The following is a 16,871-nucleotide window of genomic DNA, read 5'->3' on the forward strand; positions in this document are numbered from 1 at the left end:
TTGAAAACGAAGAGGATCAAGGTCATAGGATCAAGGTCATAGGTAGTTATGCGTCAGGGGTCAAGTATTGTCTCGCCCCATTTTGAAACTGAGTCATATGTAATCTCTTCATTTCATTCAATTAATTGTCCTTATTACTGCAGTTGCGCGGATTTGTTTTTATATAAGTTGATAATGATGACCGTTGGACTGAGGCTTAATTCCCACAAATGTTGTAGGCATAATACTGGGTTAGATAGGCTGAATATGATATCCAAACGTAACAGGTCGGTGGTGGTGGTGGTGGTGGTGTGGGTAAAAGAACCAATCGCTGCACAGGGCTATTGACCTTTAACCAAACTATTAATTGGTCAAGTTGCTTCTTTAGTTTCGTAAATACATTTTCAATGTACATTAAGCTGAATTTGCTTATTCAAAGAGCTTAACTACCCTAAACTACCTTGTAAGCGCCCACCCCCCTTATGCACCAATTTTGCTCAAAGGAAAGGGTGGGCGTTTTCAAGGTAGTGTACCCTGTGCAGAATCTGTTCCTCGTGAGAAATAGCGATATTTGATCGCGTGGTATAAGAATGATTGCCGGATCTGTTTCTATGCAAAAATGTCTATACCCTGTATGTCTCTTTCTCTGTGACAGACGCGTTCGTGTGTGTGCAAGTGCCTCGCTAGAATGGAACATTGAAACGAACCACAACAATCCCTTTGTGTCATAGTTTTAGAACAAAATTAATGCTCACATAAAAAATGAAAATGTCCCAAGATCTGCTTCGTGTATCCAGCTATTCGAGCAGCAGCGCGCGTGTCTGAACAAAATTTATAAATTTGCACACACGAAAATATCATAATTGTAGTCAGTTCATTTTTCATGACCGTAGTTATCTAGAAAAATCCCGGAAGGGGGAGTAAGATACGTGTCTAACACAGCGTATTAAAACAATCAGTCCGTTTGTTCGATTTCTTTGAATCTCCCAAGATAAATCTCTCAAGCCTTTGTATGAGTCTCTCAAATCTCCGTCCACTTTTGGCATTGCTATCCAGAGACTGCAGTGGCAATCGTATGAACTTAACGGTATGATTGCATTGCAGCATCCTATCATTATTCACTAGAATGATATCTATGTATTTTATGAAGAGGTTTAGAATCAACTAGAAAGATCCCGTTATCTGCCAAAACGTGGCTCTGTGTTAGTTCGTTGTGTGACAGTAGAAAGGGGGTACTGCATACAGTCAACAAAATGATACAATAAATAAAAATAAAATGCATAATTAAAACGCATGAACCTCTTTGCTTAGATCCACAGAGCGAGGACGAAGATGCGTGCGTTAAACTAGCAGTTTTCACGACGAACTTGTCAATGGGAGGCCGTGTTTTGCCTGTAAATAAAAAAGGATATTTCCACGACGAACACTCTGCTCTGTTTGCTTCTTTTTTTTTCAATTGGCGGCCTAGATTTAAAGTGCGTACGTATGCGGATTCGGCGGAAGTGCAAATACTAGCCATGAAATCCTGACAGCAGACACTGTGCATGACTGTGTTAAAGTCGTTAATGTTAAGTGCTTGCTCTTTTAGTGTGCACGTATTCTGACGACACGAACCCACCATCATCGCCGACCCTCCGCTGCTAGGTTTCTCCAATGACAAAGAAGAAAGGTAGGTCATAATGTATCACTCCTTTCACCCTCTGTCTGTGTGTGTGTGTGTGTGTGTGTGTGTGTGTTTGTGTGTGTGTGTGTGTGTGTATGTGTGTGTGTGTGTGTGCGTGCGTGCGTGAGTGTGTGTGTGTGTGTTTGTGTGTGTGTGTGTGTGTGTGTGCGTGCGTGCGTGCGTGCATGCGTGAGTGTGTGTGTGTGTGTTTGGTTTGTGTGTGTGTGTGTGTGTGTGTGTGCGCGCGCGTGCATTGTTTGTGTATGTGTGTATGTGTGTAACGGTATGTATGTGTGTGTGTCCGTGCGTGTGTGCGCGTGTAGTGTGTGTGTTGTGTGTGTGTGTGTGTGTGACGGTGTGTGTGTGTGACGGTGTGTGTGTGAGTGTGACGGTGTGTGTGTGTGTGTTTGTGTGTGTGTGTGTTTGTGTGTGTGTGTGTGTGTTTTCGACTTTCTTTCTTTCATAATTTCTTTCTTAAATTGTTTTTACAACCAGTCTATATTGAATTGTATGTATTTGGGAACACATGGGAATCAAGATGAAGGTGTATTTGTGTTCAAGCGCGCGTGCTTTTGCTCTTTGGGCGATTCATAGAACGAAAGTACGCAGATGATATCCCCATGTTTACGTGTGTTTCTCTTATTTCTAAATTGTGTGCATGTAACTATTGATAGAATGCCGTGATATGGGGCTGGATGGGTTGGGGGATCTTCTTTTCGTTCGCTGAATCGTTTGGTGCGTGGTGTAGGCACAGCATGGGTCCTGCACCTCCGCTTTCAAGAATGGACGTTTATCGGGGGTCCCTCCCCCAAATCGACTGCCTGACAATTAAGGCTGTTGAGCTCGGTCTGCCCAACGATGAGTAGAACACATCGGCCCCTCACTTCGTTTAGCCCACCAGCAGAAGCGGTGTACAGGGGTGTGGCCACTGTCATCCCTAACAGCTTTCTTGGAGCCAGAAATGAGAGTTGAGTGTTGAATGAGGACCAGTGTTCCCGTCCATCCCCAAAGGGGGAGCTGCTGCCAGGTTTACATAGGTGCTACCTCTCCTCAGAAACCCCATTCCACCCTATTGTTTGTGAGGAATGAGAATAAGACGTGTCAGTTTGAAAATTTGTCGATATGATATATTCGGATTTCCAACTTATATACAGATTTGCCCGATCGTAACATGCTAGATCCGTTTCGTTGCACGAGTTAAGCACATAACGCACAAACTGAAGGTTACAGAAGCGTTTACCCACTGGGAATGGAAGCGTTCACTAAGTTTTGTGAAGGGGTATATGGCGCCGTATTCCAATATTTGAAGAATACTGTTATTAAAGGCCGTATTGTGTCGCAGTGCGTCATTGTACAGCATAACCAAAATAACACAACACAGGGAATACATGATGCAATATTGTGAATGTAAACCGGCTTGTTTTGGCTAGTGTAGTGTATAATTCCAGGGAAAAGTAAATGGCCGAAATGTAATCCATAATGCCGCACTTACCACCACAAAACGTACTCTACTTTCACACAAAGGTATAAGTACACATATTTTGTGACGTAGCTGCATTGAGGAGTATCTATGCATCACGTTTTATGTAACTGTTAATCGATTCACTTGCAATTTAGCCAACCAAATGTGTCTTTAATGCAGTAACATACCTGCATTTGTACAAGAAATTACTGCGAGACCAAGCTGAGAAGGCGATAGGCATCAAACCAGGCGTACACCTCCCCCGGCGTGTGTTTGGTGGTGAGTTATAATGTATTAAAAAACCGTTATGGATTGGTTGTTGGGGCATCAGAAGTAAGGTTTGTGAGAGACGTTGGACTAGTGTAAGCAGATGATTACTGACTGATTGATATCTGACTGTTGGGGGTACTAGAAAACTCCGGGGGTGATTGTATTTTCTTTTCTGTCCTCGGGAACAAAAACAACAACCCCCCTCCCCCCCCCCCCCCCCAAAGAAATGCACCAACACGCACAAAATCAAACAACTCCAAACAAACAAATATAAACTGACTAAGAAAAAAACACAGACACTTATTTATACAGACAAACAGAAACAGTCACTGATATAGATATAGACATGTCTATGTCTGTGTCCATGTCTAGACACAGCCAGCCAGCCAGACAGCCAGCCAGACAGCCAACCAGCCAGACAGACAGACACACACACACACACACATACACACACACACATACACACACACACAAGTGCGCGTGCGAGAACACACATGTGCATACCGCACGAAGATTGTTATTCATGTCCTAAATATCATTAATTTGAACTGATGAGAGCGGCACGGAGTTGACACAAAAAGGCACGTAACATGCACAGGGGATATGAAGAATGTGATTTTTACGAAGCTATTCGATATTCTAATCTGCTAACAATCCATTACGAGACACGAATGCAAATAAAAGTATGGCTGATTGAGGGAATGGTTCAAATGGGAAAAGGTTCTACATTTCTGTCTACTTTACACAGCATAAATTACATACATTTGCACTTCATTGTATTTTCTGCTGTTAGTTTTCTTCATTGAAAGTCAAGATTTGACTAAATGTATTCTGGTAGACTGGCAATCAAGACGAGGGTAATGATGTGTGTGTGTGTGTGTGTGTGCGTGTGTGTGCGCGCGCGTGTGTGTGTGTGTGTGTGTATGTGTGTGTGTGTGTGTGTGTGTGTGTGTGTGTGTGTGTGTGAATACTAATAGTGTTCTTTTAAGTTTTTGTGAAGTGTGTTCTTGGATACATTTCAAAGACGGACGTGGCAATCCAAAGATCGTTTTAGGTCAGGAATGGATTGCAAACTTGTGTAGAGCGAGGTTGTGAGTTTGGGCAGACACACGTTGTGTTTATGTGTCCACACCTCGTACTGGAAATCTACGAAGGCTGGCTAAAATATTTTATTGATACAGGATTTTTTGGTCTGTCTCTCTTCTGTTAAGACTTTGAAATAACATGTACATACATTAGTGCAGAGCTGTCAAGACTTCAAATAACATGTACATTAGAGCAGAGCTGTCAAGACTTCACAGGGGCGGATCAGTTGCTTTGTAAGGGGGGGGGGGCACTTTGAATCGAAAGTGAATGTGATGGGCGCGAAGCGCCCGAATTTGCTAGGGGGGTCCGGGGGCATGCCCTCCCGGAAAAATTTTTTGCCCAAAGAAGCAAAATGGTGCCATCTGGTGCCATTTGAACTTAGAAATGGTCATAGAATCAGCATAGAAAAATCTTTTTTTTTTCTTCTTCTTCTTTTTTTTTTCGGGGGGGGGGGGGGGGGGCACGTGCCCCCTGTGCACCCCCTCCCCTCGTCCACCCCTGCAAGTTCAAATAACATGTACATTAGTGCAGATCTGTCAAGACTTCAAATACCATGTACATTAGTGCAGAGCAGTCAAGACTTCAAATAACATGTACATTAGTGCAGATCTGTTAAAACTTCAAATAACATGTACATTAGTGCAGAGCTGTCAAGACTTCAAATAACAAGTACATTCAATCAATCAATCAATATGAAGCTTATATAGCGCGTATTCCGTGGGTACAGTTCGAAGCGCTTGTCGAAGTTAGTGCAGATCTGTCAAGACTTCAAATAACATGTACATTAGTGCAGATCTGTCAAGACTTCAAATAACATGTACATTAGTGCAGATCTGTCAAGACTTCAAATAACATGTACATTAGTGCAGATCTGTCAAGACTTCAAATAACATGTACATTAGTGCAGATCTGTCAAGACTTCAAATAACATGTACATTAGTGCAGATCTGTCAAGACTTCAAATAACATGTACATTAGTGCAGATCTGTCAAGACTTCAAATAACATGTACATTAGTGCTGATCTGTCAAGACTTCAAATAACATGTACATTAGTGCAGATCTGTCAAGACTTCAAATAACATGTACATTAGTGCTGATCTGTCAAGACTTCAAATAACATGTACATTAGTGCTGATCTGTCAAGACTTTGAGAGGGGTTGAGAGGGGTTGAGAGGATCATTCCTCTTGGTCACATAACGAACAATCAACAGCCTGGCTAGAATATGTACAGAGTCAGAAACGGTTACTGGATTATGTAATTAATTTCTGTACCTCTTCAGCTCTAAGACAAGCAGAACAAGAGGCGAAGCCTTCAAGGCTCCCGTAAGAAATCAACAAACAGTAACACAAACTCACTCACTCCGTCACACACACACACACACACACACACACACACACACACACACACACACACACACACACACACACACACACACACACACGCACACACAGTTAAAACTAACGCATCAAATCAACTCCATGTATAATTTTCAAAAGATGGCAAACAGATAAAATGACTGTGTTGGTGCAGTTGTCCCTGAAGGAAATCTTGTGCAATCCTCACACACACACACACACACACACACATACACACACACATACACACACACATACACACACACACACACACACACACACACACACACACACACACATCCACATACACAAAACCGCACACGCACGCACGTACACACAGACACACTTTTAAACTGCATCAGCATAATTATCATGGCAAGCTTATCTACAGTTAGAGCTTGCGTATCAAGATATATTATTGGAATGATCATACGACTAAGAGTTAAAGATATGGTCACACTAACACAGCTTTACATGAGGTTATTTTCCCTGGTCCTCGCACTCCGAAGTCTATGCTATTTTCCAGTGACACGTTGTCCTGCTGGCCATTAGCTCCGTGTGCTTGGGCATGAACGGTCACCAAGAAGACCATTGACCATTATCTCTCATGTACTGGCTGTGTGAAAGGTATTAAAGACAATGACAGAAAAATCATGTACTTCCTCACTGCAGCCATGGGAAGCTTTTTAATCCTGTCCCACTCAATTATCAGGATGTTCCTGTGGTAGCACAACCTCTTGTTTAGAGTACACTATGCACTATGTCTTGGTATCAGAGAGTTGTAATGTTAATTCCAGTTGTAAGGACGTCCTTTCCTGAAACAAATGAAGAGCTGGATTACAACGCGGCAGTGTTCTCTGCCCTGGATTGTTGCGTGCCCGTCGTAAATCAATAGTAGATCTGAGGGTACTGTGTTCATTTGCAAATCTACCATCAGCTTATCTGTCTTTTGCACTGCAGACACTATAAAGCAATAGGTAGCTGCCATGTGGCCACTCAAGTTTTTCCACTGCTGTCCTCAGTCCTATACTTTTCACCAAGACTTGTCACCATGACGAGTGGATCAAAATTCGGAAGTCTTCATGTGGCTGAGGCATATTTGACACAAGATGATTACCCGCTTCGCCGGGTACCGGCTTCGCCGGGAAGAAGTAGAGCCGAATACCAGGCTGCGCCTGGGACCCGGCTTTGCCGGGTGTACGCCGGCTTTGCCGGCGCACGAAAGAAAGGATATAAACGCGCAAAACACTGGAGACCTTCTAAAAATAGTAACGTGCAGTGACCTTCTAAAAATAGTAACGTAGTAACGGGAATATGGATTGACGCCACACGGAGGAAGGGAGATAATCGCGGCTGAAAACACTGGAGAAGATAAGGAAGAGTTACTGGTAGTGGATCCAGACCAAAAAAAACAAAATCGGTTCAGCGCGCACAGCGCTGCGCGCTGAGAGCACGTGTTGAAATATCTCATCGATGAGGTTGTGTCCGGGGTGTATACGGTGTCCAAATTTGAAAAAGATCCACCGAGAACTTTGGCCGTGCATCGCGAACAGACAGACAGACAGACACTAGTCGTATATATATATAGATAGATAGATAGCGTCGATCTTGTTGTAGGTTAACCTCCTTTCTGAAACAAATGGCAAAATGCGATTAGTTATGATGACTACAACCTACAAAAATATAAACAGTGTTTTGAAACTAAACAGAATAGTCAGGTTATACAAGCCACTTTACCTATGCAGCATGGTAACCCTACAATATGCGAAACATGTCAACTGACTGCAGCAGCCTGGTTCTTAAAATGATTCTGACGGTCAACACAGCCAACACACTATTCACAGTCCATTTTAAGGAGCAACGGAGGTACTCTCTGAGGGTCTTGTTTTAATGATAACGATCAACTCAGGAGGAAAAAAACAACAGAGGAAAAAAGAAACCATTAACATTAACCGCAGAAAAATACAGAATCACATGTACCATTATTTACAAACAAATTCCACAGCAAGCTTTCTTTGGACGACTATCGTTGTCTCAAAACTCGCATTCTACCTTCTGTCTGAAAGAATGTAATCTTACGTTGTACTGTCTTGAAAGAAAATGCCAACAAAGACAAGGAAGCTGTTGCAAGGTAAGCTTACCAAACGTTACATAGCGAATCATGATAGTGCGTATAAACAGCAAACAGTACAATCAAAGAGAGGATAGAGTCTTGAATGAAACGCGATACAGATCTAGCATTCAAAAACTGTCTTTCAAGTTCAAGGAAGTTGTTGCAAGGTAAGTCTTACCAAATTGTACAGACAAAACCATGACAGTGCATGTTATGAATCTGAGGCAAAATCGTGATCATTTTGACTTTGAGAACAGATTCATTCCGTTTCCTTATATCTGCATGTTCAAGTAAATGGTGGACAGTTTTATACGGGCAGAGTAAACTTGAGACTCTATTGCAAGTCTTGAAATTCACATAAACCGAACCAAGAACAAAGACATCCAAACATTACAGGCACTTTAGACCCACCCCTTTAGATCAACTCATTTCACTAGAGGTGACTGCCTAGCACTGTGTTTGACATCCGTGTCCGCTGAAATAAAAAAAACAAGTCGCGTAAGGCGAAATTACAACATTTAGTCAAGCTGTCGAACTAACAGAATGAAACTGAACTCACTGCATTTTTACAGCAAGAGCGTATACTCGTAGCATCGTCAGTCCACCGCTCGATGCAAAGGCAGTGAAATTGACAAGAAGAGCGGGGTAGTAGTTGCGCTGAGAAGGATAGCACGCTTTTTTTTTTATCTCTATTCTTTTTAACTTTCTGAGCGTGTTTTTAATCCAAACATATCATATCTATATGTTTTTGGAATCAGGAACCCACAAGGAATAAGATGAAATTATTTTTAAATCGATTTCGGAAATTTTATTTTAATAATAATTTTAATATTTTTAATTTTCAGAGCTTGTTTTTAATCCGAATATAACATATTTATATGTTTATGGAATCAGAAAATGATGAAGAATAAGATGAACGTAAATTTGGATCGTTTAAAAAATTTTTTTTTTTTTTACAATTTTCAGATTTTTAATGACCAAAGTCATTAATTAATTTTTAAACCACCAAGCTGAAATGCAATACCGAAGTCCGGCCTTTGTCGAAGATTGCTTGGCCAAAATTTCAATCAATTTGATTGAAAAATGAGGGTGTGACAGTGCCGCCTCAACTTTTACAAAAAGCCGGATATGACGTCATCAAAGGTATGTATCGAAAAAAAGAAAACAACGTCCGGAGATATCATTCCCAGAAACTCTCATGTCAAATTTCATAAAGATCGGTCCAGTAGTTTGGTCTGAATCGCTCTACACACACACACGCACAGACAGACAGACACACACACACACACACACACACACACACACACACACACACACACACACACACACATACACCACGACCCTCGTCTCGATTCCCCCTCTACGTTAAGACATTTAGTCAAAACTTGACTAAATGTAAAAATTAAAACAAAACGGATTAACAGTAGGTGACACGTTATCAGAGTGGGAGACACTAGGTCTGTCTCTGTACTTACCGGGATACGACTGCCAGATCGACACTGCGCTTTCGACAGCTCTTCCTCGCGTGGACATTGGAAAAACGCTGTGCAGATCAAATTGTAGGAAATCTCCCTTTGGTATCTTCTTTATTTACTTTTCTGGAGCTTAGAAACCGAACAACATGAAATCGTCTTCCCCGAATCGGCGAATGCAGAGGTGAGAACTGGAGAAGTGAATCTATGTATATTACAATCCTTCGCGCGACCCCTGACCTGGCCTTGACATCTGACCTGGTCTACATACCACACAAGACGCAAACCAGTCAACTGCTTGTACCCCCTCAAAAACCCCTACCACCCGTTTTCTTTGGATACACGCTTTAACTACACACATGCCGACACAATGTTGATCATTGCTTCAATATTTTGAAGATGGTGCTTGAAAAATAACCAGGTGAAATGAGTATTTCGGTGTTTAGTCAAATGTTAAAGTTTCTACCACAGACATACATACATACATACATACATACATACATACATACATACATACATACATACATACATACATACATACATACATACATACATACATACATACATACATACATACATACATACATACATACATACATACATACATACATACATACATACATACATACATACATACATACATACATACATACTTACATACATACATACATACATACATACATACATACATACATACATACATACGCAGGCACGCACGCACAGACAGACAAAGTTTAGCATCGCAAAGGCTACACTTACGTGAGCCAAAAATCGACAATGAAAACTTTGAATGAGGCTTTTTGTCACGTTGTCAATATATATCGCCTTTTCTTTCCTTGCTATTCGATCTGTCTTGAATACCTTCGGCTATGTGCCACTGAACACAGCTAGGGGCATTATTTCCAATGTTTACTTAGTTGCATGGTTGTTGTTTTGATCAAGTCATTGAGGAAAGTCCCCAAGGCCAACGGGTATAAAAACAGGAATAAAACACAAATACCTAAAATAGCGGGAAAAATACATGTTGGAATCGACTTTTTGAAGTCAGGCAAAATAAAAGTGTCAATGTAAAATATTTACGGTGTCAGCGTCTTCGAGTGCACACACACACACACACACACACACACACACACACATGCACGCACGCACGCACGCACACACACACACACACACACACACACACACACACACACACACACACACACATGCATACGTCAAAGGGGAAACAATAAACAAACCCATGGTTTTCTGAATACGTATGACGTACCCGGGACTTAAAATTGCAGCCAGAAAGAAAGACTTTACGTACCCAAATTGATTGTACGGGGCGTAATATTTCCAACCATAGATATATGCACCTCCACAAAAACACATGTGTTCACAACGAAAGTTTGGCAGGCTGTATAACGGAGATGGTACATTTGTGAATATCTTCAGACGAAATGAGTAGAGTTCACTAATTGACCACGACTACCATTTTTGTTTGCATGCGCTGGGCCTCCACAACGTAGGGGGAACATAACATACAATTTTGACTAATACTGGGGGGGGGGGGGGTAGGATGGGAGGTAAGGGGATGGGAGATGGGCAGTGGGGATTAGAGGAAGAGAGAGGGTAGAATGGGAGACTAGGGGCTATAGAGGGGGGATGGGAGGTTTTTATTTTTGAATACACTTATCACAGTGTTCACTCTCGAATGTTGGTTAATGTGTGATTGATAATTACTTGCGGTGTAGAATAAATCCGTCTGGCATAAGGGGTATACAAAGGGGGCAACGACACCCACGTCCAAAAATCTCTCTAATGTCACTACAGACACGTCCATCTGGATGAGAAAATACTTAATTAGCTTTATCACGGTGCTCCAGGTGCTCTGACATACGATTGGAACAAAAGTAAGTCCCAACTTCTTATACAGATATGGCAGTATATGGAAAAATTTCACGTATTTAATAGAGATAGGGTTTCTGCAGTTGCCACCTTAAAATTGCCAATAGGCCTATACGAAAAGCAGTTCACGCATTCTAACTCAATTTGTGCGAGCATTTACCTTCGATCCGTCTTCTCTTGCCTCAAATTGTCAGCGGCGCGGGCGATAGGCATTGAACCCGGCGTACAGCTTCCCCAGGCGTGCAGAACAGTACGAGTGGTTCACTGGTGTAGCATTACGTCATTACATCAGAATGGAGGTTGCGGGTATAACGACCATATATTCAGTACGGAACCGAGACAAAGATTAAGTCATTTTTATGCCTGTGTATCATGCGCTCTGCCCCCTGGAACGGTCCCCAATGAGGGACAAACTGGATGTGACACCAGTAGTTTTCAGACGAGAAAAATCTCGTGTTCTTTTCTCGGTTCCGTACTGAGTATCCGGTCGTATTCTTCGCAACCGCTATAACATTCCCCCTCCCCCCCCCCCCCCTGCGCAACGTAAGCCGTTGTGATGAGCGTTGAGGGAGAGGCGGGCTGAGTGACTGCACCAATAGTCCCAATGCGGTGTGAATCTTCCCACGGGTTGGTGTTTATTTCTGTAAACTTGTGATCTTTTGCTCTAACTTTGGTTGGCCAGTAGGTTGTTGAGCTGCTCTTTTTGTTGCTGTTCTTGCATGACTGCTTAAAAGAACAGCTCAGTTGCTCGCTTGGCTCAAACTGAATGAGTGGTTGCACCGACATTCATGATGTATCTTCTCGCGGGTATGTATTTATTTTCTGCATAATTATTAGAATGTTTTGCTCTCTTACTTTTTCTTTCTGAATTTGGTTGGTGCGTTGGATAGTTGATTTTTTGGTTGGTTACTAGTCTTGATATAATAATAATAATAATAATAAATGAGCATTTATATAGCGCAACATCATAACTTTACAATTATGCTCTTTGCGCTTGACACAATTAAAATTAAAACACAGTTATACAAGCATTTACATTTACAACAACGCTTAATTAAAAGCATACACCATCAAACATACATTACAAAAAAATCTTCCACTAACTAAGTAATAAAAACATGAATATAATAGGTAGTGAAAACAAGGAAATACCAGCTGAATACCCTTAATCAAACAGAACATGTTATCAACAATTCTGAAAACAGCCCTTGATGTTTATATACATTATCACATTATCACTAAAACAACAAATACACTACATGTAGCCTACTGATGGACTGAGAAAAACAAAATCAGGGGTTGTATTTCTTGAAGAGGTGTGTTTTAAGTGCTCGTTTGAATGCTTGGGGTGACTGAGAGTGGCGGATGTGAAAGGGGAGAGAATTCCATTGTGTGGGTGCGCAGAAAGTAAAAGTGCGTTGTCGGTATGTTTTGGTTTTGGTGTGTGGAATGGTAAGGATGCGACAGTCAGAGGAGGCACGGAGTTGTCTTGCTGGAGAATAGACGGCGAGGAGTTCAGACAAGTAAGCGTCAATTTCTTCTTTGTTTTGCTAACTTTTCGATTTTTGCCTACTAAGTTACTTGATCCAGTTGAGCGAAAAATAATGGGGGTGGAGGGTAGTAATTGGTTCTTTAACCTCTTAAACCATTTTGCTGATTTTTCCAAATGTAATTAGCTTACTTTTTGGTAAGTTGTTTGGCTGATGTGTTGGTTGTGTGTTGTTTTTTTGGTTGTTTTTTCGTGTCGTGTATTTTTTTCTTTCTTTCTTTGTTTCTTTGTTTCTTTTTCATTTTCATTTTCATTTTCATTTGTCACTGGGTTTTTTATTTCTTTGTTTCTTTGTTTGTTTGTTTGTTTTTGTTGCCGAGGAGGAGATGTACATGTTCTTCTTTCTTCCATGTTTCTTCCTGTCTGTGTATGTGCGCTTGACCAAAACACAATGTCATACTTCTGTATTCTCTTTAATGGCAACACAAAATCGTTCGTATGTTTTCGGGGAACAGCAAGCCGCCTAAGAATAACATCTCGAGGATGATACACACTGCAAAAGAAAGAAAGGGAAACAAACATCGAAACTAGCCTGATTTACCAATGCCCAGTTGTCAGGCCGAGACAATGTAACACATGGCCCTTTTCTGGCTCTCGGTCAGTCCGAGACAATGTAACACATGGCCCTTTTCTGGCTCTCGGTCAGTCCGAGACAATGTAACACATGGCCCTTTTCTTGCTCTCGGTCAGTCCGAGACAATGTAACACATGGCCCTTTTCTTGCTCTCGGTCAGTCCGAGACAATGTAACACATGGCCCTTTTCTGGCTCTCGGTCAGTCCGAGACAATGTAACACATGGCCCTTTTCTGGCTCTCGGTCAGTCCGAGACAATGTAACACATGGCCCTTTTCTTGCTCTCGGTCAGTCAGAGACAATATAACACATGGCCCTTTTCTGGCTCTCGGTCAGTCCGAGACAATGTAACACATGACCCTTTTCTTGCTCTCGGTCAGTCAGAGACAATGTAACACATGGCCCTTTTCTGGCTCTCGGTCAATCCGAGACAATGTAACACATGGCCCTTTTCTGGCTCTCGGTCAGCCCGAGACAATGTAACACATGACCCTTTTCTTGCTCTCGGTCAGTCCGAGACAATGTAACACATGACCCTTTTCTTGCTCTCGGTCAGTCAGAGACAATGTAACACATGGCCCTTTTCTGGCTCTCGGTCAGCCCGAGACAATTAATGCATCCCATGGCCCTTTTCTTGCTCTCGGTGATACTCGTGCGATTCTAGATTCAATCATCACTCACGTATCTATCTATCGCCAACACAGAGCCGGTCGATCACTTTAAAATCAGGTTGATCAAGGTGCTTGTCATTATGTTCGTATCATATAAATAACATCAACATATCGATCCATTTTACTTTGAAATCCTTTTTTGTTACAGTTGAACGCACACTAACATGCAGACTTTTGAAATCTTGATCGGCGGCCTACATAGGAGTTTTAGTCGGCCTATGACGTCACATTACCCATAATAAGCAAAATCCAAAGGTCAATCCTTATAATCATTTAGTCCAAAGGCATCCCATGGAAAAGAGGCATACAAAATGGATCTTGATCGTCAAGCCCAGAGAGAACAAAAAACAATTATATCCTGGTTACCACAAGATTTGAAAAACCTGGCCCAAATTTAAAATAAAAATGTCTGCTTGTGATTGAATGGCAGCCATCTTTAAAGCGTCGATCATGATTTTCTATAGATGTAAACTTCGTAGGCCACAAAAAGTACACTGAGATCAAACAACAGATTTTCACTGTCTTAGTATTCTGCTAAGAAGCAAAAACAAATAAGTACACTACAATTTGACCAACAGACAAGCAAATGAATAGTCATAATGTAAAACCAATTAGCAGTGAATTGCCTCTCCTGTCATAAAGAAATATTAATGTCACATCCCTTACAGTATTTCACTGATAAGCAAAGTGGTAAGGTTTGTGTTTTGTGTTTTGTTTTTTTGTGTTCACAATGTCATCCTAACACTTAAAGCCCCAGTCTGTCTCAAGTGGTTTACAGAACGATTTAAAGCTTCTCACGAAAAAAAAAGCAGTTCTAACCTTGCAATAGCATTTAACAGCATTAAATGACACAGTTCGTTTTAATGGCTATTTAGCTTGCGTAAACCACAAACCAGATTTCGTGGTTTATTTTACCCCTGGGCCATCCCTTTTTTCACAATGTCGTCATCAGTTTGTGATTTCAATGCGACTCGCTGTATCTGCAATAGCACGTTATTGTGTACCTCTGAATCTAAAATGCAACAATCGACTGCGAGTCACACGAACTTATCGGCGGCGGTTGGCTTCAAAGACGCAAGCGATATGCAGAAAATTCGTCTGCTTTGAGAAACACGACCTTGCGTGGCCTGCTTCCGGGATCCCTTTTTTTCAAACTTTCAAAACTTCGAGTTGTACTGATCTTGTCTTGATGAAAAAATAAATCTTTTTTTTTTAATTTTAAAAATTAGTTCCAGCGCCAAAACGAGGCGTCCGATTGTGGTAACTAGACAATCCGGCTGGCCACGCAAAAATAAATTCTTTGAAAAATGCTCGCTCTTTACGGAGGGCACCTAGGATGTTCTCAAGCGGTGAGTGTTTAAACGAAAGGGTGTTTGTACTGTGTGTAAAAGCCTGACAGTGTCTGTGACCAGAAACTGATGGTTTACGCGAAGCTGATTATGCCTTCAAACAAAAAGAGAACACATCAGTAACCAGGTTTGGTACATTCTTAATCAATATTTCGACAGCTTGTCGCTGCCTTGTTCAGGATGTATGTCGGCCCTCTCATCATCAGGAAACAAGTCACAAAATCAAAACAAGTCAAAATGTGGAACACACATTTTAAAACCTAATGCACTGCAACTTTTTCACCAAGACTAGTTACATAAACGGCTTGCAAAAATCGTGCAGCCGTAAAATGAACCCAATTTGCATTAAACAGATTTTTCTGTTTTTTGTGTGTTGTTGCTTGTTTTTCATTCAGACACAACATATGTATAATGTTGGAATTCGCAGAAATGTCTTATTTTACAACAGGATTTCAATTTGTACAAAGAAAGCGAACAGTAAGCTTAGAGCCAAAACGCTGGGTAAAAAGAGTAGAAACCCTGTTTGAAGACCTCTGAATTAAGCCTCATTAAGGAGGGAATTTAAAGATGGGTGCACGTTCAGACAGAGTGTGGGTGGTCGTTACTGAGAGGTAGGTGGTCACCAGGGCACATTCGCCTGTACCTGGTTTGTTTGTTTGGTTTAAACAAAACTTTATTCAATTTTAATCATGACAAGAACAATGCATGGATGATTACATACTCAAGCATATAATGCTTATTTTAAGCAATCATTGTTTGATTATTGGTTATGTTTGGTTGTTTGTTTGGTTGCTTGCTTACTCACCTGCTTGAGTGTTTGCTTGCTTGTTCGTTGGTTCTTTCGACCCCTTCGTTTGTTTGTTTGTTTCTTCCTTTCTATCCCTCTCTCTCTCTCTGTCTTCTTTCTTCCTTTTTGAGTTCCTTTCTTTCTTTCTTTGTGTGTTCTTTTCTTTCTTTCTTTGTGTGTTCTTTTCTTTCTTTCTTTGTGTGTTCTTTTCTTTCTTTCTTTGTGTGTTCTTTTCTTTCTTTCTTTGTGTGTTCTTTTCTTTCTTTCTTTGTGTGTTCCTTTCTTTCTTTCTTTGTGTGTTCTTTTCTTTCTTTCTTTGATCTGGGGTAACGCTTTATCCTGTTCTTTATTTCATCGTCCTCTTCCACTCCCTCCATCCCTATCTACCCCCCTCCATGGAAAGTGCACGTACTGGTTATTAACCTGTAGCAGAAAATCAAAAGGACTTTGTGCTACTTCTGTCCAGATTTGTTTGAGTGCTCTCAACACCATTGCTTCAAAAAGAAAAGAGCACTTAGACTTCGGTCTAGTTCATTTCCGGCGTTAAGAAGAAAACTTGAGAGAAAATTTTTTTCAAGGAGTAATTATAACTTGTAGCAGACCGTTGTCTATTGATTGTATACAAACATCTTTCTTTTGCGGAGCGTTT

The 16,871-nt window shown here is 41.2% G+C and overlaps 1 protein-coding gene across 5 annotated transcripts in view; it reads left to right on the forward strand.

Annotated features, from left to right (window-relative positions):
- Positions 1 to 1,625: 1,625 nt before the first annotated feature.
- The window catches only part of LOC138978591 (uncharacterized), a 57,890-nt gene continuing 42,644 nt past the window's right edge, over positions 1,626 to 16,871 (forward strand). Inside the window, exons 1-2 of one of the 5 annotated variants that reach the window (XM_070351346.1) lie at positions 11,935 to 12,099; positions 12,750 to 12,815. The gene's annotated coding sequence lies outside the window, so the exon portion shown is untranslated. The other 4 variants (XM_070351347.1, XM_070351345.1, XM_070351348.1 and 1 more) reach the window with 4 other exon arrangements.

Source organism: Littorina saxatilis, linkage group LG10, assembly GCF_037325665.1.
Source record: "Littorina saxatilis isolate snail1 linkage group LG10, US_GU_Lsax_2.0, whole genome shotgun sequence".
NCBI classification, from domain to species: Eukaryota; Metazoa; Mollusca; class Gastropoda; order Littorinimorpha; family Littorinidae; genus Littorina; species Littorina saxatilis.